Here is a 25940-nt window from a genome sequence, read left to right as displayed (position 1 = left end):
TAGCGCTCACAACTACTGTGATGGAAATGCTCTGAGAATCTGATCATAGCCAGAATTAACTCATATCTAAGCAAAGCCCTAGAACCACTACAGTTGCCTATTCCTTTGTTCCACAGCAGATGCCATCTCACTGGCTCTCCTCTCAGCTCTTGATTGTCCACTCAGTAAGCAAGTTTCAAAATCTGGGCCTCTGTAACTCCCTCTGCAACAGGAGCTTTGATTTCCTCACTGAAAGATCATAGTCAGTGTAGAACAGTAACAACATCTCCTCTTCACTGACAATCAATTACAGATACACCTCAAGAATGCACGCTTAGCTTACTGTTCTACTCTCTACACCCATGACTATGTGGCAAGGCACAATTCAAATGCCATCTACAAATTTGTGGAAGACACCACAGTTATCGGCAGAAGCACAGATGGCAACAGGAAAGCATAGAGGAATGAGATAGATCAGTTAGTTGAGTGGGGTCACAAATGACAACCTTGCACTCAACATCAGTAAAAGTGAGGATTTGATTATAGGTTTCAGCAAGGAGAAGCCAAGAGAACACAAATCGGCCCTCATCAAGGAGAGGGTAAGAAACTTCAAATTCCTGGGTGTTGACATCTCTGAAGACCTATCCTGGGAACATCAAATTGATCCAATCATGAAGAAGGCACACCAGGGGCTATATTCATTAGGAGTTTGAAGAGATTTGGTATGTCACCAAAGACTCTTGCAAATTTCTACAAGTGCATTCTGACTGGTTGCATCACTGTCTGGTATGGAGATGTTAATGCACAGGACAGGATAGACTACAAGGGGTTGTAAATTAAGCCAGTGCCGTCAGAGGCATTGTTCTTCACTTCATAAATGTTAGCTCCTATCATCAAGAAAATTCACCACCCAGATTATGCACTTTTCTCACTGCTACCATCAGGAAAGAGGTAAAGGAGCCTGAAGACACACACTCTCCATATTACAAAAACAGCTTCTTCCCCTCTGCCATTTAGATTTCTGAATGGGCAATGGACATATGGAAAATACCTCACTTTTTCAAAAAAATTTGTATTTACAGAATTGTAATTTATATTAAAAAATTCACCTTGTTCTGCACGATATTGCTGCTACATAACAACAAGTTTCATGACACGTTCGTGACACATGTTCATGACAATAAACCTGAGTTTGATTCTGAAATTTCTGCCTTCCCCAGAGATCACTTTAAGAATGTACGTAGGTCTACTAAATAGAGAAAACTGAATAGTTAAAAACTTGACCCCATTCTTCTTTACACCAAGACTGGTAGAAGAATGGAAATCTCTGCCAAAATGTGATATATCCTGAAGTGAATGCAAAATACTGCAGATTCTGGGAAATTGTAATGAAACTGAAAACACTGGACAGTCAGCATTCATGGAGAGAAACCTTGCACTCTGAGGCTGTTTATGTTGCCATGGGTACTGTGTGACATGCTGTTTATATCCAGCATTCTCTGTCAGATTAGTACAGCTACTTCCTAAATGCTAAATAAGCAAAATTATTGCTTGGCATGAAAGGTACTGGATGGACTGAACATGCAAGGGGTTTAATGATCTGTTGTGGTACCTAAATTAATTAGCAAAGCTATGTGACTTTCTTGAACCTTGAAGGGTGGCTTTGGTTTTGTTAATTCCAAGCAATTGGTTGAACCTGACCATGGCCATTCTAAACCTAACATAAATCCATGGGTTTATTTATTTCATATCCCATCTGACCATTGTTGCAAACAGAACAATCTCAGATAAACCACCAGATTAGAGGACAGCTTCTTTCCACCAGTTATCAGACATTTGCCATTCTATATGCAGAATATATTCCCTGGTCCTCACTTAACTACCTCAGCATGGACTTGCACTGTTTTAACTGCGGCTTTTCTGTTATGCATTGTAACACAACATTCTGCACTTTTGGCTTAATTTGCACTGTCAGTTGTATTTAAGAATGAGTTGAATTTCCTAGATAGCATTCAAAACAAAGATTTTTCACTGAACGTTGGTACATGTAAAAATGGTAAACCGTTTAATTCATTTCTATTCTGCTAGTGAAAACATCACTGGTCATCTCATTTCCTTTGAGTTCCTGTTATTGTTAAAAAAATGTTGGTTGAAAGAAAGACCATTCAGCCATGTAAAAGAGGGAACAAAGGCTCAGCTTCTGCAATACTGACCCCCATTAGATAGCACACAATATATACCAGACTAAACTCAAATCTTTCACAAATACTAGCGCTTCATTGGGCTTGAGTTGGGAGGCAGGCTCAGGTTTCAACGATGCCTTCAATAATAAATGCCAGTTGCTTTGAAGGAAAGAAAGAATTCATACTTGGTCTTCATTTGATTGGTTAACTTTGCTTTTAAACCATTGGAGAAGAAGAAAAACTCAGTGTGCAAAAAATACTTTTCCATGAATTAAATTGTAGTGTGTGACAGAATAACTAATTTTAGACAAGAAAAGCTACAAACTGGGCTATGTGCATTGAATAACGAGAGATAACACATTTTTCATCAAATTATAGAGCTCAGAGCCCTTTTTCTACATAACATTTGAGCAATTTACTGCATCAGTTGCTGAAAGGCTCAGCATTTTCTACATATATATATATATATATATATATATATATATATACACCATTTTCATAGTCTGCTTCTTGAATTTGAATTAGCTCTTTGAAGTTACCATTTTTGGTCAATGTATCATATAACTTTGTACAGATAGCATGTGAAATGACAGCTGGCAGTGCATCTTATTCCATATTATGCTGCTTTCAGTTTTTCTTTCAATTCTATTTGCTATATAAAGGATATTCAGTTCTTGGTCTCTCAATAGGGAATTTAGCTAAGGGCAAGAAAGACTTAATTTATGCTAGTGAATATTATAACAAGTAAGTTGTCATGAGTGAAATGTATTATAAACCCCATTAGTCCTCTTCCTGTTTGCAGAGATATGTTTTTGCTACCTTTTGGCTGAAGGTACAGAAACCTGAGGTCCAGCACTTTTTGGTTCAAGAACTGCTCTTTTTCCAAAAGCTATCAGGCTCTTAAATCTTTCTGAACCACAACACTAATCCAACACCACAAGAACCATCTGCATGACAGCATATACTTAGTACTATGTGTTAACAGTCAATATTTATTAGTTATTTATTTTATCCTTTCTGTAGCTTTTATATTTATCATATTTTTTTTTTCTTTTTGCTATCTCATCTGTTAGCTATACTTAAATTGTTGAGTTGCTTTATGCAGCTGGTAAACTGTAATTAGTAAGACTGATTGCATCAGAACATTGTACTTATGTATATGACAACATTCATATACTGTAAATGCTTAGATTGGAAACATCCTTTTTATGCTGTCACTATACAGTGTGCAGGCCTTGGTGAAAAATTGAAGTTTTTTTCATGTGAAGCAGCTTTAATCTTAGGAGTACAGCAGTTTTATGACTGGTTAATTTGACAGAAGTTAACAAGGACTTCTGGGATTGGGGTAAGATGGCAACAATGCCTGCGATGAAAAAGATTTGGGAGGAACAGTCCTGTGGCCAAATTTAATCTACCTTTTGTAAATCTCTTCCAAGTTTTTTATCCTCAGGAAAAGTGAGAGGTGGAGGTGTCTGCTTTCTCATCAACACCACGTGGTGCTCAGACATATTGGTCCTGTGGAACACCTGTACCTCTAACCTGGAATATCTAATGGAGAAGTGCTGCCCCTACTACTTGCTATGGGATTTCAAAAAATATGAGTAAAAATAATTGGAGTCAGATAAGGTACAAAATGACACCATTGTGTTTCTTTGAAGTGATTGGCATCTGCAGAAATTAAGATTTGAAGCTAATAAATCACACTTTAAGCAAATTAGACATAGCAAATGCAATTGTGGAAGTTGTTCAATTTTTAATGCAAGCCCTTCTGATGCAATTAAGATGTACGTACTCAAAAATACATATTCAGTCTCAGTAAGCTGAGTCGAGGGAATATACATTTAATATCCTACACAATCTTTGCACCAGATGCATTGTCAGAAATGGCATAAATTTAGTTAGTTTATGGTTTAAACCATCATTTTCCATTGAAAATATTGCACTGAAGGTTGAGCATTAGAGTTATATTGATGTAGGAGAAAGGGGTTTTAAAATATTCTTCTTAATCTGTAGAAATTTGGCAATTGTTCCCAAATTTCCTTCATCTTATACCAGTCCCTGTGATCCATATTAGTTTGGGTTCTGAGGTTAGCATGTTTGCTTTCTGAGTCAAAAGGTTTGAGAGTCACACTATTCTGATGTTCTTATCATCCAGTGAGCATGGTGGGCAGTATTGGATGAAGTATCAAACTGAGCACCCACCTGCCTTCACAGGTAGCTGTAAAAGATCTCATGGCACCATTTTGAAGATAAACAAGGGTCTTGACCAACGTTTATCCCTCAACAAATTATATTAAAATGTTATAATTCTTTGTGAGAACTTGTACTTAAATTGGCAGCTGTGTTTCACAACAATAATTGCACATCATTAAGTATTTATTCGTTGCATCACACATTGAACCACCCTTGAAAGGTAAGTGAAAGACTCTATAAATGCAAGTATTTTTTTAATGGACTCATGAGTAAGATTGGTTACAAATTTCCACAAATTTAGGCTGATTTGCTTGATTAATCTCCATCTGGTCCATGGGTTTGTAATGCATGGCCTGGGGTGATACAGAGAAGACAAATATTGATATAATCACCAAGTAATATGTAAAACAATGTTGTAAATTTGATGATAAATAAATCTTAAAATTCTCAAAAAAACACAAAGGGAGTTTAAGCTTACCAAACCCCCACCCTCCAGTACTTCGTCCCATTAGTTTTTATTGGTGGTCTGCAGTAAGTAAAGGAATTTTTAAGGTGGTCTCTAGGTGAAAAAGGTTCCATCAAGATGAAATATGAAAGGAGGTCATTATCATGTGGGAAATGAGAGATTCAAATGTTATTAAATATTGACACCACAAAGGCAATTGATAATGTTCTATATATTAGCTGGTTACATCACAGTGTGACACTGGAGTGGCTCTACTCAATATTGGAAAAAGCTGCAGAAGGTGGTGAATACAACTCATAATGTTGCACAGACCAAACTTCCCTCTCCTCCATGAACTCCATCTACATTTCTCACTGCCTAGGAAAGGCAGCCAACATACTGACACACTCTGGGCATATTCTCTTCTCCATTCTCCCAGAGGGGAAAAGACTGCAAAACATTAGCAAGCTCAAAAACTGTTTTTTTTTTCCATGCAGCCATCAGACACCTGAATGAACCCCACAATTGTTCTCTCACACTACTCTTGCTTTGCAGTAATTGATCTATTTTATTTTCACATTTTAATTTGATACTCTGTCCTTGTGCTCCTGTTAGAACCATAGAACACTACAGCACAGAAAACAGGCCATTTGGCCTTCTAGTCTATGCCGTAACATTATTCCGCTAGTCGCACTGACCTGCATCCATTCCCTCCAGACCTCTCCCATCCATGTATCTATCCAATTTATTCTTAAAACTTAGGACTGAGCCCACATTTACAACATCAGATGGCAGCTTGTTCCACACTCCCTCCACTCTCTGAGTTAAGAAGTTCCCCCTAATGTTCCCCCTAAACTTTTTCACTTTCACCCTAAAGCCATGTCCTCTTGTATTTATATATATATAAAGAGTCTACTCACATTTACTCTGTCTATACCCCTCATAATTTTGTAAACCTCTATCAAATTTCCCCTAATTTTTCTATTTTCCAAGGAATATGATCTTTACAACATTCTTTTACTTCATATCACTGTATGAATGTTAAAGTTGATCTGTTGGAATGTCTGCAAAATAAGCTTTCTTTCTGTAACAGGTATAATGTGGCAATAAACAAAGCTTATGATACTATTAGCAAAAAATGGAGAGCATAGAAGAGAGGTGATGTATAACTATGAACAGATTTGTCAGAAATGATGAAAATCTGTTAAAAATTGATCATAATTCATATTTCAGGATTTTTTTTTCAGAGCACAAACATGACATCATATACAACTCTGAGATTCTTTTTTCCTATAGGGTGAGGCAGAACGTCCAATTATTGGTAGTGCAAGCATCAACTGTACACAATATACACATGTAAACAAATAAAGAAATGTAAGCAAACTCACTTTGCAATACAGGGAGAATAAAATTCAATAAAGTGCCAAAGAATCCTTAAATGAGTCCCTGATTGTGTTTAATGTTGAGGAGTCTGATGGTGGAGGAGTAGCAGCTGTTTCTGAACCTGGTAGTACAAGTTTAGTGGCATCTATATCTCTTTTCTGATGGTAGCAGCGAGAATAGAATGTGTGGTGGAAAGTATGGCACCTTGAGAATTGCTGATGCTCTCCGAAGGCAGATTTCCCTTAGATGTTCTTGATGGTGGGGACAGTTTTGCTTGTGATGTCCTGGGTTGTCTCCATGATCTTTTGCAGGGCTTTATGCTCAAGGGTATTGGTGTCCCCATTCAGACCATGCTGTAGCCAGTCAGCACACTTTCCACCACACATCTGTCGAAATTTTCCAGGGTTTCAATGTTATACCAAACCTCCGCAAACTCCTGAGGAAGTAGAAATTCTGACATGATTTCTTCATGATGCCATTAATATTTTGGCTTCAGGAAAGTTCCTCTGAGATAGTGACTCCCAAGAACTTATCTCCACCTCTGATCTCACAATCATCACTGAATCGTACAATTTTGTCTTTTCCTTCCTGAAGTGAACAATTAGCTCCTTAGTTTTGGTAATATTGAGTGCAACATTGTAGGTGGTGCATCATGCAGCCAAGCTTTCAATCTCCCTCCTGTAGGCTGACTCATCGCCCCTTTTTATACAAGACACGACCGTGGTATCATCAGCAAATTTGTTGATGGCGTTGTTGTCGTACCAAGCCAAACAGTCCTAGGAGTAAAATGAATAGAGCAAGGCGCCCTATGGTGCTCCAGTACTGATGGAGATTGTGGAGGAGATGCTCTTACCAATCCTCACTGATTGTGGTCTGGAGATTAGGAAATCAAGGATCCAATTACACAGAGGGGGGGTTGAGTCACGGGTTTTGGAGTTTGCTGATCAATTTTGAAGGGATTATGGTGTTAAATGCTGAACTGTAGTTGATAAAAAGCATCCAGATGCATACATCTTTGCTGTCCAGGTATTCCGGGGCTTTGTGTAGGGCTAGTGAGATGGCATGTGGCATAAACCAGTTGCTACGATAGATGAATTGGAGAAGACCAATGTTGCCACTTAGATAAGAGCTGATGTGCTTCAACACCAACCTTTCAAAGCTTCTCATCACTGTTGATGTGAGTACCACTGGAAGATAGTCATTTTGGCATCAGAGCATGCATTTACAATTTTGATGAAAAGGAGATTATGGATTAAAGTTACAAAGGGAGCTTCAATTTTCCATGTACAAATAAATGGCTGAATGCCCTTCTTGGAACCTTGATGATGCAACAATTTGGTCTTGGTCTTGTTGCTACAAATGTCTGAAGCACCCAAGGCCCATGGCATTGACTGCTATCAAACCAATCAAAAAGAACAGTCAGCATCTGGCAGCAGATTTCAGGGGTGAGAAAGGGCCAGCATTTGTGGGTTGACTCGGCGGTCTCACATTAAGGGCCTACTTTGGGGCTTGGAGTGAGAGACTTGAGAAGGCAGAAATCATGACGTGTAAGAAATGGAATAATTGGTCGGAGGGCCAGCATGGGATTGTAAGATTCCAGGTGCATTAATGGAATGGAATAATTGGTATCATTTTGGGAGGAGGAAGGATGAACTAAAGGAGAAGCATGAGCAAAGAGAGGTCCCTAATCTAAGCTTAACGTTGATTACTCTTGGAATAATCCAAGAGGGCACACTTTGGAACAACTCTTGGAATAATCCAAGAGGGCACACTTTGGAACAACTCTTGGAATAATCCAAGAGGGCACACTTTGGAACAACTCTTGGAATAATCCAAGAGGGCACACTTTGGAACAACTCTTGGAATAATCCAAGAGGGCACACTTTGGAACAACTCTTGGAATAATCCAAGAGGGCACACTTTGGAACAACTCTTGGAATAATCCAAGAGGGCACACTTTGGAACAACTTGAACTAGTTCCCCAGCATGCAGAGTGACACAATTTCATCCAAGTCTGTGGCAGGAATCATGATGGATGCTGAAGGTTGGTTTGCGATAGGAAATAGAGAACCTGATTAAATTTCTAGAGAATTAAATTTGATCAAGAAATTAATTAAATCATGTCCCACTCTGAAAAATAATCAGATATGAGAAATGTTTGTGTCATTTCCAATTTTCCAAGCTAAATTTGGAATTCAGTATTTGAATATTTTGCTCTGAATTCACAATTGGTGGAATCTCCAAATGAATTTACCAAGACTGAGATTGCAAAATATGAGGCTGAAGATGTATTCCCTGTCATGTCCATGCCAACTTATTGAATGATCCCTCCAATTCGCCCCACTCTCCTTCTCTTTCCCCCAAATCTCTCTGGCCACAAACAAAAAATGAAATGGATTTGTTGTATAAAATACATGTTTCTATAGTTTAAGACATTACAGAATACTCTCACATACAAATGACTGAGCTCACCATATGTCTAATTAATTGTCGATTATTTTCCTCTAACCATTCTGACTTGAAGCCAAACCAGCATGGAACGAAATGGTCCGTAGTCAACAGCTGGTGGAATGCAGCAGCAGGAGCTCTTGATGATATATAGAGGACAAATGGAGCAGGTTATTGGCGAGGACCTATTGAAGGAATGGATGTGGGGAAAATTGGGCATCTGGTGCCATATTAATCAAGTCTTACTCCACTCACAAGTGGAGCCTCTTATTACTTACAATGACTGATCAAATACATTTTTAGGCTTTCACAGATTTAAGAATTTAATGATAAATATTACTAGCAATCATAATAATATGAAGATGATCATTTCTGATATAAAAGGGCAGAATTCAGCCCACCATTGGATTTAGCTGCAAGGAATAGTTTGTAACCATGTGCCCAATAATGACAAAGGTTGCATGACAATTGGACCAACTAAGAGAAGGGGTTGTCTTGGTGGTTTTATGTAGTCTTTTCCTAATGTTGCTGAGATTGCTGTCTGGGAATCTCAGTTACGAGCAACATCTCTCATAACATATTCACAATGCACTGTAAGTCTGATAATCAATTACTTTTGCCTAGGAAGGAAATGGAAGTTTGCCCTGACTGGGGTATCTAGAACCAGGAGTCATGGCCTTGACATTGAGGCTTGGCTTCAGGATAAAGATAAGAAATTTATTCAACCAGAGCTTGGTGAATCTTCAAAGGCTCAGCAGCTGAGTGTATTCAAGACAAAGACTGACATATTGTTAGATATTAAGAGAATAAGGGAGACTTGGATTTAAGCAGGAAAATTATGCAGACCAATCACGTAAGTACTAAAGATATGAACAGATTTGAGGGTTGGATATTCTGTGGCAAGTCACTCGCTCCTGACATCCAAGATAATTCCGACCATCTATAAGACAACATTAATAGTGCGTTGGAAGAATCTCCATTTGCCAAGACGAGGGAATCTACAACAACTCTCAAAAACATTCATCATCATCATTAAGAATGAAGTAAGCAGCTTGTGTCGCTCCATCAATCACCAGAGCATCTTGGCTCAAATGTTTAGCATCACATGGTGTCATAGATCACAGAATATTACAGCAGAGAAAAAGATCCTCGTCCCAACGCCCGTGCAGACCAAATGTCAAATGTCTCTCTAAAATGGTCCCATTGACTTACATCCCACTGAACAGTTCATGTCCATTTACCTGTCTGGATGCCTTTTAAATGTTGTAATTGTACCCACTTCTACCACTTCCTCCTGTAACTCATTCAACGTAATTATGTGCCCATCAGGATCCTTTTAAATCTGTGGCCTGACACTTTTATTCTATGCCTTTTAGTTTTAGACTCCCCTACCCTGGGAGAGAGATGATGACTATTTACCTTATCTATGCCCCTCATGAATCCAGGGAGGAAAATCTCAGTCGATCCAGCCTCTCCTTATAATTCAAGATCACCAGTTCTGGTAAAATTCTCATGAATCTTTCCTCTATTCTATCCAGATTAATGATTTATTTTCTAGAGCTGAATGACCAGAACTTACAGGATATTCACACATGTCCTGTACTGTTGTAACATGACATCCCAGCTGCTGTACTCATTTGCTTGACTGATGAAGGAAAACATGCCAATTGCCTTCCTCACTACCCTATCCACTTGCATCAACACTTCATTCTATTCTACAACTTGCTACAGTAACACTAAGAAAACTTCCTAACCAAGAAGGTCAAGGGGAACAGATGCAATCTTGATGGGAAAATAAATTTCATGTCCTTAATGTTTTTAATTATAAATCTTAGAGCTTACTGCATGAGAACAATATGGAAGTGTCTTCTAGTCAGAATCATATAGCACAAAACAGGCCATTCAGCCCATTTCATCTATGGTGATCTATTTGGCTTCTGGGCTGGTCCCATTTCTCACTTTTGGGCCATCTCACTCTAAAACTTACAGTAACACTGCCATGTAATTTACTGACATTGCAATGTATAAGATAATGGTACACATGTCAGCTTGTAATCATAATGTTACATTTCTAGATTTGACAACACCATCTGATATAATCTTTAAAATTACCGAAGAGAGCACTGAAAGCTCTACGTCACCACATCGGTAATTTCACAAGACTTGCCCCACTGTCTCTTTGAATTGAATTGCATTTCTCCAGTAGCACAACAGTAGTTTAAGAATGTGTCTCAATGCCATTTTTGCAAGTTAATTTAGGGATAGACTGACAATAATGGTCTTGCCAGCAATGACCAGATCTGGAATGGTGGTCTAATGGTCTCCTCTTGTCTCAATTTCCTTTGTTCTTGTGATTCCTTTTCTGACACCCTGAGTCAGAGTGTTCTGTGGTCAAGTCTTACTCCTGACATTTGATCACCAAGCTCCTATTCCTGCAGAGTGCTAAGAAAATTTGTCACTATCATCAATGCTGTGCTGGACGAGATGTTAACCAGATATCTCATTCCTTCTCTTGGGTGTCATCAGATTATTCAAAGAGAAACAAAGCAGCCACCCTCTGGTCCCTGGCCAATATATATCCATCATTCAACCTCACAAAAACAAATGTCCAAACACCATTTCATTGCTACTTGAGAGAGCTTTCTATTTGCAAATTGGCTGCTGTGACTTTATGTCTGGAATTTGAATAAAGCATCATTGCCTGTGAAATGCATTGAAAAATCCAGGGGATGTGAAAGATTCCAAGTTAATGCAATTCTTTTCATTGAAAATGTTGTCAAAAGTGATTGGCTTGCAGTGTGAATCAAAACACTGAAGGGACTGGAAACTGGAAATAAAAGCAGTACAGCTTCTAGTAGAGGTAAAGACTCACAGATTCAGTTTTCTGAATCTCATCCTGAATACACCTGGGATTGTCTGATCACAGAAGCTAGATGGAGGGGAGACCATCTAGGAATACTAGATGCTGTTGCATCTGTGAGGGGTGCTGGACAAAGTGGCAACTCTCTTTTCAGCCTTATGACAGAAAAAGGTTAAAGAATTTCATAAATTTTACATTCTAAATGTGGTATTATGTGACAATAATGGAACCTTTTCCTTTATCTTTTCCCTCTAGTGCTCTCTGCATGAAGTTTACACGTTCCGACTGAAACACGATAGGCTGCAGAAGCTGTGATTGTAGTAAACACATGAAAATGCTAGTGGAACTCAGCTGGTTTTATCAGCATCTAAAAGGAGACAATGGACCATTTCATGTCAGGCCTCTGCTTTAAATGGCCTATTGTCTCCTTTTAGATGCTGATAAGAGTGGATAAAAAAACTAAAAAATGACCTTTCAGACAGCAGCCCTAAAAAGCTCTTCCAGTGTCCCATTCATATTGAGAGGCGCCTCATAGCCCCCTCTAGAGCTTATGGAGGTGGGGTGACTGGTGCTTTAGAGCCACCCATCATAAATATGCGGCAGAGCAATGGCCATCTTCCCTATCCATGGAGGATTATGGGATTTTGAGCCACAGAGAGCAGCCCCGAAAGCCGAAGTGGCCCAGTGAGGCTGTTGCAGCCTGCACCAGCCGCCCCCCTGATGACTCCCACTGCACTGACAAACCCCGCTGATGGCTCCCACTGCCCTGAAGGCTCCCGCTGCCAATGACGGTCCCCAGTGATGGCTTCTGCTGTCCCAAAGGCTTCCACTGCCCTGACAGCTCCCGTCCGCCACTCCTGCCTTGAGGAGTTCATGGGAGGAGAGAGGTGAGTGGGGAGATGGGTCGCGGACTGATGACATCATCAGCCTGCCCCAACATTCAAGTCAGGCCATGGAGTTCAGCGGTCTGCTGATTATCCTTCCCCAAGAAGGAGTCGGCCATGGCGCATTCAGAAAGATACATCTTTAGCTGTAAGGGCAAAGAACCTCTGCCTCCCAAGAGGAAAATGGTTGGGGAGAGAGGAGTGGACAAGGGAGTCATGGAAGGAGTGGTCCATGTGGAAGTCAGCGAGGGGTGGAGATGGGAATATGTGTCTCGTGGTGGGATCACATAGTAGGTGACGGAAATGGCAGAGGGGGATGTGTTGGATGCAGAGGCTGGTGGGGGAGTAAGCAAGGACAAGAGGAATCCTGTCCTTGTTGCATGTGGGGGTGGAGGGGGCCAGGGCAGATGTGTGGGTAATAGAGGATATATTACTCCTTGAGTATAGGTAATAAGGAATCTTGGGATCTTGGGAGAGATTGGGGTGAAAAGTGTTGGGAATATGGAGAGAATAAAATAGACTGGGGTAGAATTAGTGTAAATCTGGGTGCTTGATGACATGAACTAATAGACTGAAGGAGCTGTTTCTGTGCTGTATCTCTCTGACGCTGAAAACGAAGACAAAAATGCTTGAACTCTTAACAGTTTAGACGGCATCTGTAGAGAGAAAGACACATATGTGCTTCGAAACAAAGACCTTTGGTTGACATGAGATGTTGACTTTTTTCTCTTGCTACTTTTCGGCTGAGAATGTAGTTCAAATCCAATCCAACTTGTTGAAAAAGCAACCAAGCATTAAAGTTTGCAGACACTGTGATTGTAGCAGAAACACAAAATTGCTGAAGGTTCTCAGCAGGTCTCGCAGAGCCAATGGAGTTAAAGATAGATATCCATAGTTTTGGACCTGAGCACTTCCTCAAGGTACAGGGCTCAGGCCCAAAGCATTGGTGTGATATATCTTTACCTCCTATGGAAGTTGCCAAACCTGCTGAGCACCTCCAGCATCTTGGTGTTTTTGCTTTATTGCAAAAAGTATTATTTTGTTTAATTGTTCAAGAGCAGCTTTGGGATACACATTGCTTGTGATTCTGCTATATACGGCTTTCTCAAAAAAAAACTTAGTATTCGCCAAGTATAACAAAAAAAATGGTGCTGGGGCTGGAGCTGCTGTAATTACATATTTACCAGTGGTGCAGACCTGGGAGAGCAGGGAGCAGAGTCACAGGGCTGGTCCACAGTGTCCTACTGCCCAGTTCTGATGTCATCAGCTCCAGCTAGGGTTTAAATTCTGTAACCTCAGGGTCTGTGCCTAAGATGGCAGAACTGGTGCTGGGTAGTATACCATGAGGAGTTAAAGAATCAAGGGGAGCAGTGGCCTGGTGTAGGGGAGAAGGATGAGAAGACCCTACAGGGTGGTGACAAAGGCAGTAGACCAGCGAGGGGCTCATTGGTTGAAGGCTTCACATGGATTGCGGGCTGCTGGCGACTTATTGTCGAAGGACCCACACAAGCTGCAGGCTGCTGGAGACGGGCTCACGTGAACCAGTTATCAGAACTGGGATTCGAGGGGCTGCTGAGGGCATTGGAGGTTTGGATCTGGACCATGGGTTGCTGATGGTTTGAAATGGAGTCTCTGTAGTTGCAGAGGCTGTAGGAGTGCTGGAGGTGCGTCTACAGACACGCAGTGTCTCTGAAGGGACTTGTTTTTGCTTTTCTTTCTCCTATTGTTAGGGGCTCAAGACAACTCTTTGGCTGCCTTATAGCAGACAAAAGTTTAAGTATATCATGTATATTTCTTTTAATATATTATAATGTGATAATAAAAGGTACCTTTGAGCATTTGAACCTTTGAACATGTGATTTCATACAAGGGCTCAGCTGAAGTATGGAAGACCTAATATTATGCTCACCCTCTCTTCTGTTTAAGCATTTAAACATAAAACCATTTACTTCTGCTCTGATGAGGTGGAATGATTTGCCAGCACCCTATAACACCACTGCTTCAACAGTGGACATTATGATAGATAAAATGTACCACAATGATTGCATCCTGATTCCAGTCACAGTTTCAGATCAACAAGCATTTGCCTCACTCAATAAAACTCCAGCATGAAGCAATTGCAATTAAAAGGGAACTTTCCACTCCTGCCTGGCCAGCTGTCAAAGGAGCATGGTTGCAAATGAGCATAGAAGAAATGCTTCCAGCAACAGTACATTTTGGTAGAGATAAAAACATTTATCCTTGGGCAGCGCTGGGTAACATCTATTAACTTTGAAATTGAAATAAAACCTTTGAGTTAGTTTAGGTATTCAGTGAAATTGCATGACTGTACAGCACAGCACCACACAATTCCATCTCTGGTTGAATGATATTTGATGATTAATCAACAAGAGGCAGGCCAAATCAAATGAAAGCAATTAGAACCCATTGCATTGCCCAATGTAAACCGCTTAATTAATTCCAAGTTGGAAACAAGTCAATGACACTGGTCCAGTAGTAAACTGAAGATCTTGGTCCAGTAATGTATCTTTTGGGTGAGATACGGAGCTTTGCTCTACCATAAAGTTGCAAAGGATACCAGAAAGCAATTCTAAAATATAGCAATTAAGCAAGTTCTGGCCAATCAGCACTACTCAGTCATGAGCACATGGGTGCCATAAGTAAACTTGTTGCTGTGATTCTAATGCAATCAATGATAGGCCACCTCCCTTGCTAATATCTCACTGCAAAGCAGCCTGTCATGCCTGTACAGCCTGATAGTTCTTCAACTGATTTAATTTGTATACAGAAATGCCCGAGTGCAGGATTGTAGACTTGGGGATTTCTGTTGTTCTCTATATGACAAGAGAGCTTGGGAATATGATGAGAGCTTTACAGTGGAGTTAAAGGAATAATTTTTCACACAAGGTGTCTGGAATTGTTTATTTTGTTTCCAGCCTCTGTAACTTTGCTTACAGTAGGTTTCCCTGTCATCTTTGAACCTCCATCCAGTCTCAACAACACTCACAAGGTTTCCTCTCCCATCTTGTGTTTCTCTTTGAATTGAATTGCATTGTTTTTTGTCATGCATATTGAGGAAAAATTTTGTTTTGTGTACTATCTAGGCATTCTTAAGTACAGCATAGAATGCAATAATAAAACCAAAGAGAAGGGAGTAGAGTTACAGTAAGTCAAAGAAGAGCAGATTATAGTGTTACATGGTCAAAGTGCAAGATATAGAGAAAAGTGCAACCAAAGAGGGCAGGGGTATTATCTTTTACTAATGAGAGATCCATTTTAGAGTCTGATAATAACAGGAAACCAACTGTCTTTGAACCAGGAGGTCAATGTTTTCAAACTTATGTGTCTTCTACACAACAGAAAGGAGGAGAAGAGAGTGTGGCCAGGATGGGATCGATCCTTTAATAATTTGCCTCTTTCCCAAGGCAACAGGGGGTATAGGCAGAGTCAATGGAGACTGGGATGCGGTGGTGGAGGGGGTTTCATTTGTTTAATGGGCTGTTGCTTACCAACAGGGTCAGACTTTTGAACCTCCCCAAACTCTAACCATAAACCACTCAGTGACTACCAAAAGATCTGTCCACACTATTAAAATATAATTTGTTTGCACTAAAACTGCAACTGTGAATATTTATTCACCTAGCATTGTTTATTTATTATCTCTTTACTATATAGGTTTATTTAATTTATACTATTGTCGTCAGTATGGCTGCAGCAAGGAATAATATTGCTGTATCTATACATTCTACTTATGTATATGACAATAAACTCTCATACTATTGGTTATAATTTTGATCCTCAAAGCTCTACATGCCTAATTCATTATAGTGACTGCCTTGAAAATCACCACTGTGTCATTCTCATGGTTTTAATCTGCCTTGGTTCTCAGGACCACAGGCTGGATGCTGGTACTAACAATGCTCCAATCAATCAGTGCTGGTTGGGGCTTGATGGTTGTTGTGGCACCAATCAAATGCATAGCCTGACATTCTGACAGCCAGAGGTAATGAGAAATTGCATGTGTTTTTGATGAGTAACTCCTTTCAGGAACTGCCCCCGGCACATTGAACACTTCATGAGTTGACAAAATGTAAACACACAAAAGATGGTCCAAAACTGAGTTTATTCTGCAGCCTAATTTCCAAGAATTAATTTCTGCTGAGCAGTACGTTAAACTTCTTTTTCCTGTCACAGCTGTTCCTGACTTTACAAAGACAAATGCTCTGTCACAAGATCAAACAGATGAACAATTCACCAGTAGATTTTGCCAGGCAAAAAGAAAAAGTACCTGTCCATTCCTTTGGAATCTAACAAAGGTATAGTTCACCAGAAAGTAAGGGTGTAACATTGGAAGAATAAATAATAGGGAAAAATTCAATCATCACTACAGATTTTGGCTTTTCTCCAGCTAAGTATAGAATGAAAAATGGAACAACTAAGATGAATTATGAACACTCTCGACAACTACACACGATGAGAAAATAAATGTGCTTGTGATCAAAGTATTCACAGGACAATTGCAGAGATTTCATCATGTGGTATGGAATTATGCAAGCAATGCCTTGGATATTTGTAATGGAAGAAATAGGTTCTGCAGTTTTACTAAGGGGCATGTTAAGTGGTCACTGGTCATTTCATGTTCCATTACTGCCCTTGGACAATCCAGAGTTCTTGCTATGTCTCAAACCAAAGGGAATAAGTTATTCCCAACTCACACCTGAAGTATAGCCATTTCCCAATATGATGAAAATGATTCAACCTTTAATTTATAAATGTTATTCCATCTACCTGGACACCAAACAAAAATGACAAAACTCTCTCTTTTTCTTTCAGTCCTTCAGTAAGGCATTCATCAAATAAAATTGTTACCAACTCAATAAAGGATTGCTGGGAACATTCAGCAGATCAGGCAGAAAACCGTGGAAAGATATGCAGAGAAGACCTTTCCATGCAAAATCTGTTCGCTTTCTGTTCCTGCAGCCTGATGAAGATCCTTTGATATGAAATGTAAATTGTTTCTCTTTCCATGGATGCTGCCTTTCCATGGAATATAGAAGATAGAATATTCCAGCACAGAACAGGGCCCCTCTTAAATGTCCCTATTGTTCCAGCCTCCACCACCACCCCTTTCAATTCATTCGAGGAATCTACAACTCTCTGTTTAAAAAGGTTACCCCTGATATCTCCCTTAAACTTTCCTCCATTCACTTTGTAGAGATGTTGTCTGATTTTTGCCACTCCCATCTTGAGACAAAAGGTGCTACAGTTGACCTTATCTATGCCTGTCATAATCTTGTAGACGTCTATTAAAATAACTCTCATCCTCTCCGAAGACAAAAGCACTCATTCTCCTAACCTTGCCTCATAAGATGTATTTTTCAATCAAAACGATATCCTGGTAAATATCCTCTGCACTGTCTCCAAAGGTTCCGCATCCTTCATATAATGAGGTGACCAGAACAGAACACAATATTCTAAGTGTGGACTCACCAGAGATTTATCTTTTAGCAACATTATCTCACAATTCCTCGACTTAATCCATTGATTAATTAAGCCCAGCATACCACAGACTTTCTGCTTTTATTTCAGATTCAGCACCAACTGCAATTTTTTTTTTATTTTCAGCCAAGGGATTTTTGTTCTACTCACTTTTTTTTTACAGTGGAATTGTGTGAAGATAACTTCTAATCTTAATTTTTTTTTTTGTTGACCCCCCATTCTCTTCATCCTGATGAATTCTACATATTATTCTGCAGAAATTAGTGAAATTTGCACTTTCCACATTACAAATGTGACTGAATTTTGAATTTTGAGATATTCTAAAATGAATGTAAAAGACCTGATGGAAATGTAAGTCCTTCAAATCTTTTTGTTAATGAAAAATAAAGAGTTCTGTGTAATCCAACTTCCAGAGATAGTTTCAAGTTGCTCAAGACTTTGTAGCACAGAATTCATGTTATCACACGCAATTAGTAGTATCTAACGCAGTGGTTCTCAACCTTTTTCTTTCCACCTACATACCACTTTAAGTATTCCCTATGCCATTGGTGCTCTGTGATTAATAAGGGCTTGCTTATGGTGATATGTAGGTGGAAAGAAAGAGATTAAAAATCACATCTAATAGACTCGTTATGTGCATGTTTTCATAACTCCAAAGGAAATGGGCCAATCACAATTTTTCTCAAGCAAAATATTTTAGTAACAATTGGATCTAGAGCAGTGAGTCTCAACCTTCCCTTCCTATTCACATACCACCTTAAACAATCCCTTACTAATCACATAGCACCAATGGCATAGGGATTACTTAAAGTGTTATGTGAGTGGACGAAAAAGGTTGAGAATCACTGATCTAAAGAATAACCATTTTGAAGAAACTCATAGGTTCTGTGTTATTTCTTTTATTGTAATAAAGAAATTGAGTATTAATTTCAGTATAAAGTTCAACACAAATGTAAACAAACATTAGCAGCACAAACTTCTTAAATGTGCAGTTCCTTTTCTTTTAGAGATTCAGTCTGTCAGGTGCTTTGATAATGCATGTGGATCTTCTTAACACAGATGTTGGTCCACTACAGTCTAGCACTGGAGGTGTTTCCTCTGTTGCTGTGCAGACTAGATCTTCTGAATTTGTCTGTTCCTGCAGTGTCTCTTGCATTTTCAGCAGGCTCTTTCGATTTGTCTTCAATATTTGACCCTCCTCTGTTCAGGCAGTGTAGGATCTTTGATTTGCTTCTTCCAGAACTGTAGCCTTTTATCCCAAGTGTTGGAATCTTTGAGTCTCACTGTGTCATGTTGTACCAGTGGCCCTAAGCATCTTGCTGACTTGTCATAGTTTGCTTGTTGTCTTCACTGCAGACTCTTTTGTTTCCATTCAACATGTTCAGAATCAGAATTTATTGTCATAAAAAAGTCATAAAATTTGGTGTTTTGTGGCAGAGTCAAAGTGCAAACATTCATATTATAACTAATTGATAACAATAATATAAAAAATAAAAATTAAAATAGTAGTGCACGAAAAGTAAGGCAGCACCTTTGGTCACAACCCATAAAATGGAGGGAGTCAGTATTGCATTAGACAACATTTATTGGGAGGGGTTTTTTTGTATATTGTTATAGGTATTAGCTTGTATACATTTTGTATTATTGCTTTTTCTCTTTTCTTCTTTTGGGGGGTGTATCTGCATATACACAGGTTTTTGTTGGAATGGAGGAGACCTGCAGGACGGGGTGAGCGAGAGGGATTGATAATTTTTTGCTATAGATGAGTAAGGTAATTAAGTTCATAAATTTTAATGATCAATAAAATAAGAGAGTGTTAACATATTAAAAATTGGGAGTGGATATAACTTCAAGAAACACATTTAACTAAAAAAAGAGCATTTGAAATTAAGTAGAGATTGGGTGGAATATATAATGTCATTTTCATTCAATTCTAAAGCAAGAGGGGTAGTAATTTTGATTAACAAGAATCTTCTGATTAAGGTTCAGAAAATTGTTACAGGCCCTGCAGGTAAATATGAAATGATACATGGTCAAATACTTCAGAGATGTGGAATTTTTTCAAGTTTTAAATAAACAAATAGGGAAATTTCTTTGGAAAGATAAAATGGCAAGAATTTCTAAAGAAAAGTTAATGTGGAAATACGAATTTGGAGAACTACATCTTTTCAGTTTTAGGAATTATTATCGTGTAGCATAGTTGAGATTCCTGGTTTCTTTTTTTGAAAATAAAAAAAAACACCATGGATTAATATAGAATTTATTAAAATAGGAGAAAAGAAAGCAGAAGAATTTATATATAAATAGGAATCAAAACTGTTGGTTTGCTGATAAACAGAACCCATTATTGAAGTATTTACTTACTGTTTGGAATATAAAAAATCGGAAGGAGGATCTATATTACCAAAAATGCCATTGATTAATCCTGTTTTGGTCTTTTCAAAGGATAATCAGTTCTTAAATATATGGTATTGTAAAGGGATGGTTAATGTGGAAGATTGTTATGAAAGAGGTCAATTAATGTCATTTGAACAATTGAGAAATAAATATGCTATTCCTTTTTGTTATTTAATTTTTTTTTGTTATTTCCATTAAGAGCATAATTGAGAAATAAGTTGGGGCTAACAATGTTTCTGTCTTGCTATACTGAGGTAGAACCTCTTATTAGGATTGGGCCTGTTAAAAAAATATTTATTTGATTTATTTATTATTACAAGCAGGAACTCTTAAATTAACTTTATGTAGATCTAGGCAGAGATGGGAAATAGATTTTAATATTACAATAGACCAACAAATGTGGGAAAATTTATGTAGGGATTGTATGACTAATACTATCAATGTAAGATATAGATTAGTTCAATACAATTTTTTACATCAATTATATCTTATGTTACGAGCCCAGAGGACCCCAAAACTGAGCAACAATAAAAAATTCACCAAGACAAATGCTTACTTAAACAAAAGTAGTTTTTAACTTTCATTAAACCTAAAAAAATTTTAACATTACCATTAACTTAACTGCACTTAATCACCTTGTGATTCTAAGTGCACGTGTATGTAATGTGTATAAGTCCAATCTCACTTCTCACTCCTTCAAGTTCACTGGTATCAGACAATTCTTATATTGTGCACATAATTTAACATTTATGAATTTTTACCATGCTCTGGTGGAAATGGTTAAATGGTTACTGCTCAGGAAGGTTCTTGTCAGTTTTCAGAGAGAGATTCATTATACATTGGGCACACACTAACTGATTTACTTCCATCAGTACTTCAGTGTCTTGTCAAAGAAGCTTACCCCATCAGGGTTTTCCAAATGATAACCTCTTGTTCCAGGTCACCACAGAGTTCCTTTAGTTTCCCTTATTTCAGGTGAAACACTCTAGCCAGCCATTTCCTCTTGTATGGACCACAAGGGTTTTCAACAGGCTGAACTCAGAACTCACAATCTGTCTTCAAAATGAGGTTTAAACAAGCTACCAGCTTGTTGTGCTGCAGCCTCCAGAAACCACTGCAGAAAAACTCTTTTTCCAAAGAATCACATGTTCTTCTCTCTCTCTGCTAGTAAAAAACCAGAACCTCTCTTTAAACAACAAACTGCCACCAAGCAGATTGCTGGCTCCAAAATCAATTCCCGAGAGATCTTATCAATTCCCCGACATGGGCTCTTCTTTTTTCTCCTCCACGTGAAATCCACGTGAAAACCTTCAGCAAAGCAGTTTCCACTGTCTTTACAAAGGCACTGGGCCCGGGGTGTCTGGTTTGAGCAGAGCTCTTGCATTTTAAATGAGATATGTTTTGTGAAGAATTTGTTTCCTACATTAAAATGTCCGCAATCTCTCTCTTCCAAAAACATATCTATACATAATATAAAATATGATATAATCCATCACAATTACACCACAGAAAGTGAATAGATTGAAATCAAATTTATCAGACCAGTGTTTTAGGTGTGGTGAAGATGTAGGATCTTTTATAAATTCAACATGGTCTTGTCCCAATGTGAGACCTTTTTTTGGGTGACTATAGGCAACTTTTTGGATCAATTTACGGAGTTGGTTTTTCCCAATTTATTTCTATTTGGAAATATTGAAGGTACAAATCCAAAAGTGAAACTATCAATTTATCAATTGAAATTTGTTAAAATAGCATTAGCTGTAGCAAGAAAAGGTATTGCAATGATTTGGAAATTGTATATAGCTTTAACTGTGCCAAGGTAGCACGCTGAAATTCAAAGTTATATTCCTTTGGAGAAAAAAAATTACATATAAATTAAGAAATAAATAATCTATATATATTTTTTTTTTTTAATTTGGCACCCGTACACTCAGATCATGGGATTAAATTTGTAGTGATGTCCTTTCTGTCCCTTTAGCCCTGCAGAATTCTCCTCTGTATGTTAGAACTGATGAGTTGTACTGCACAACATCTCTCTTTGCAATCCAAAGACCTTTTCTTAATTTTTTTCTTTCTTCTTATATTTTATATCTATAATTTTTTTAAAATTTGTATATTTTTTTGGGGAGGAGAGGTTTGGTGGGAGGGAGGGATTTATGGGGTGGGGTCAAAACCATCACATATGTAATCAATTTGTTTATAATATATCTGTATTATTATAATGATTGTAGTTTCTGGATGTATGGAATATTAAGTAAAATATAAAATAAAGGAATCTGACGGCAGTGCAGAAGAAGCTGTCCTTGTGCCACTGAGTGCTCGCCTTTAGGCTCCTGAACTTTTTTCCCAATAGTAGCAGAGTGAAGAGGGCATGGCCTGGGTGGTGGGAGTCTTTGAGATAGAGGCTGCTTTTTTAAAATACTTCATCTGGATGTTCTCAATGGAGAGGAGTCTGGTGCCTATGATGGCGCAGGCTGAGTTAACAACCCTCTGGAATTTTTCTTTGTCCTAAGAGTTGGCACCTCCATACCAGACAGTGATGCAACCAGCCAGTATGCTCTCCACAGTACACCTGTAGAAGTGTTTGGCATCTCTGTTCTTGTTCGGTTCTGTAGAGCAGGAAAGTGTGGTGTGTTGTCTACTTCCCATCAGACGTTAAGAGGGTGACATGCCATGTTCAAGTGGCAAAGCTCCGTAACTCCATAGAGCTAGATACAGATCTGAGCCATTGTCTAGTGCTTTCATGAGTAGCTGTTTAACTATGTGAACTCCTTTCTCAGCTTTTACTTGTACTTGATCACTGCAGGCACTTTAGTCAAACAGTTAGATGTACAATAAAACCCGAGTTATCCAGCACCTATGGGGATTGGTAGATGCCAGATAAGTGCATTTCTTGGTTGATTGAGACTTGGTAGCTGCAGTAATTTACCCAGTATACACACAATTTAAAGAATATACACTCGTTTTTTTTCAGCAGAAAATGGAGTCGACATTCTTTATTTTCTTAGACACAACACTAAATTCTTCATCTCTCCAAACACCACCCAGACAAACCCCTCTGACCTTTTCAACAGCTCTGCACCACACGTGTGATCTTGACACTCTCATTCTCCTCCTTCTGCATCTGAGATCCATCACCACGTATGTAGCTTTTTGAACTAACCTGCACATGTGTACCCATTTCTCCTGCGCGTCACCTCAGATATATAATCGGCAGTGAGCAGCACCACTCCTGACACAGGTAAGTACACGACCAAGACATCCTCCTTCCGACCACCCCCCCCCCCCCCCCCATCCCCATCCCACTCACACATGCAAGGAGGTAACTGATTGTACCTGACCAGCTATATAATGGTCTGGAGGGCTGATGTCTGGTCCAACCTTGAACCATACTTCAAGGCAGGTGGTGCTCGCATTGACTGGCAGGGGTGTGGCTCTGACATTGATGCTAATGTAGAATATGGACCATTGATATACACCGACTTTAATCTGTCACTGGAGACCATGTCAGCTTTCCCATTTCTGTGAATCACTAAACTCTTTGGGTGGCATTTTAAGACTTCAAAAGGCCTGTTATAAATGGGTTGAAGTGGCTTGCGAACAGTATCATGCTGAAGGAATACATGCATACAGTGTTTTAAATCATCCAGCACAAATACTGCAGGTGACGCATGTCGTGTAGATGTAGGTGTGAGCAATCTCATGCTTTCTTGATGACGGTCGACAAAACTCGCCAGATCATAGAGTGCGATCCCTGGGCTCAGATTGACACCCGCAGGGCAAAGTCAGCATGGTGTCATTACTATCTCTGCCACTAAACATCCAACATCCACTTTTACAGTAGTATGCACACCAAGGAGAACCAGAGGAAAATGTTCACTCCACATCTACTGTCAATGCTGCTTCCAACTGGTGATAGAAACACTCAACAAGGCTGTTGGTCTGTGGATGGTAAGCCGTAGTCAGAATGCGTGTAGTGCCCAAAGATCAGTGAGAATTCAGAACAATGCCAACTCAAACTGAGACACTCAGTTCATTGTAATAGTGCCCAGAAAACGGAACCCGATGATCTACGAAAGCCCGAGTGATAATTTCCGCAGATATGTCGGTGACAGGAATGCCTCCTTCCACCTAGTAGCCAAATCCTCACATGTGAGCATGTAAGCATATCCTCTGGATGGCGGAAGCGGGCCTACCAAGTCCAGGTGCACATGATGGAAATGGAAATCCAGAACAATAAAATCTCCAGCTTGGATTGTATGTGATTGGAGACTTTAGAATGTTGATGTGGCAAACATGCTCTTGCTCATAATCCAACCACTCATTTAACGTGTGGCCAGGTAAAGCGTTCTGTAATCAGTTTGATTGATGGTCTCCTCCCAGGATGAAAGAGGTTTTGACGAGCATCAAATATCTCCTGCCTCATTTCTACTGACACAAATGGTCTAAGTCTTCCCATGGAAAAAAATCACAGACCAATGTTTCACCCAATTCATCCAGCTCACATCTTGTAGATGGAGAGCTGTGTTGATCCGGCAATACTGGATGAGATTGGGATTGATGTGTGGTCATGAGCCATGGCAGTGAAATTGATGGTAGTCATCATATGTAAGGCCTCAATATCGTGCCTGGGCAGGGTGACATTCCTTGGATGTGCCATATATCTGAAGAAAATTGTAAAATTAAGTCTAAGTGCTGAATTTCCCATGGCGAATAGAGATGTGTGCTTGTATTCACAGAATGCATTAGAGGCTGGTGTTCTGTATAAATGGTGAAAGGATGACCTTCCAACAAAAAATGGAAATGTTTCACTATGAAATAGATGGCTAAGAGTTCTGGACCAAAAGTACTATACTTTGCCTGAGCCGGTGACAGCTTGGCTGAAGAGAACACCACAGGTTCCAACTGCCCACAGACTCTCTGTTCTAACACTGCTCCCGTGGCACTGACGAAGACATCTGTGGTAAGAGAGAGAAAGGCATTGGACTTTGGTGCACGAGCATTATGGTATTCACAAGTGCAGTTTTCACATTATGTGTTGCATCATCTCTTAAGATCAATGGTCTTTTAGAAAGCAACTTATTGGATCCCTTTAATTGTTCTGTAAGGATTAATAGAGATGCTGCGGCATTCAGCTGGCAATGGCAGTAGATCTTCATAATCTCTGAAATAAACGCTATAAATGACCAAATGTAATTGGTGTAGGAAAATCTCGAATTTCTTGCACTTTTATTTCACCAAGAAAGACACCATACTTCATAACTCTACATCCCAAAAATGTAAGATCAATAGCACCAAAAACACATTTATTCAGACTGATAACAATGCCAAATTCATCAAGCCTCTGAAGCAATGATATAAGACTGTGCTTGTGCTTCTCTTCATTCGAGCTCTGCACAAGAACATAATTGCTATGAAAAATTCACAATTGAGGCCAGAGAGTACATGGTCCATAAACCATGTCTGAGCTGCATTCTAAAGACCGAATAGCAGAAACTCAAATGTGGCGAAAGGGGTAATTACTCCTGTCTTGGCATCATTGGAAGGCTCTGCTGGAATCTGATAGTAAGCACATCCTAGATCTATTTTTGCAAAAACTTATTTGTCGTGAAGGTTTGCTGAGAAGCCTTATAAATTGGCAATGTTGTATCGGTCAGGCACGGTGGAAT

This window comes from Narcine bancroftii, chromosome 7 (genome assembly GCF_036971445.1).
Source record: "Narcine bancroftii isolate sNarBan1 chromosome 7, sNarBan1.hap1, whole genome shotgun sequence".
Taxonomy (NCBI): domain Eukaryota; kingdom Metazoa; phylum Chordata; class Chondrichthyes; order Torpediniformes; family Narcinidae; genus Narcine; species Narcine bancroftii.
Note: the sequence above shows the minus strand (reverse complement) of the source record.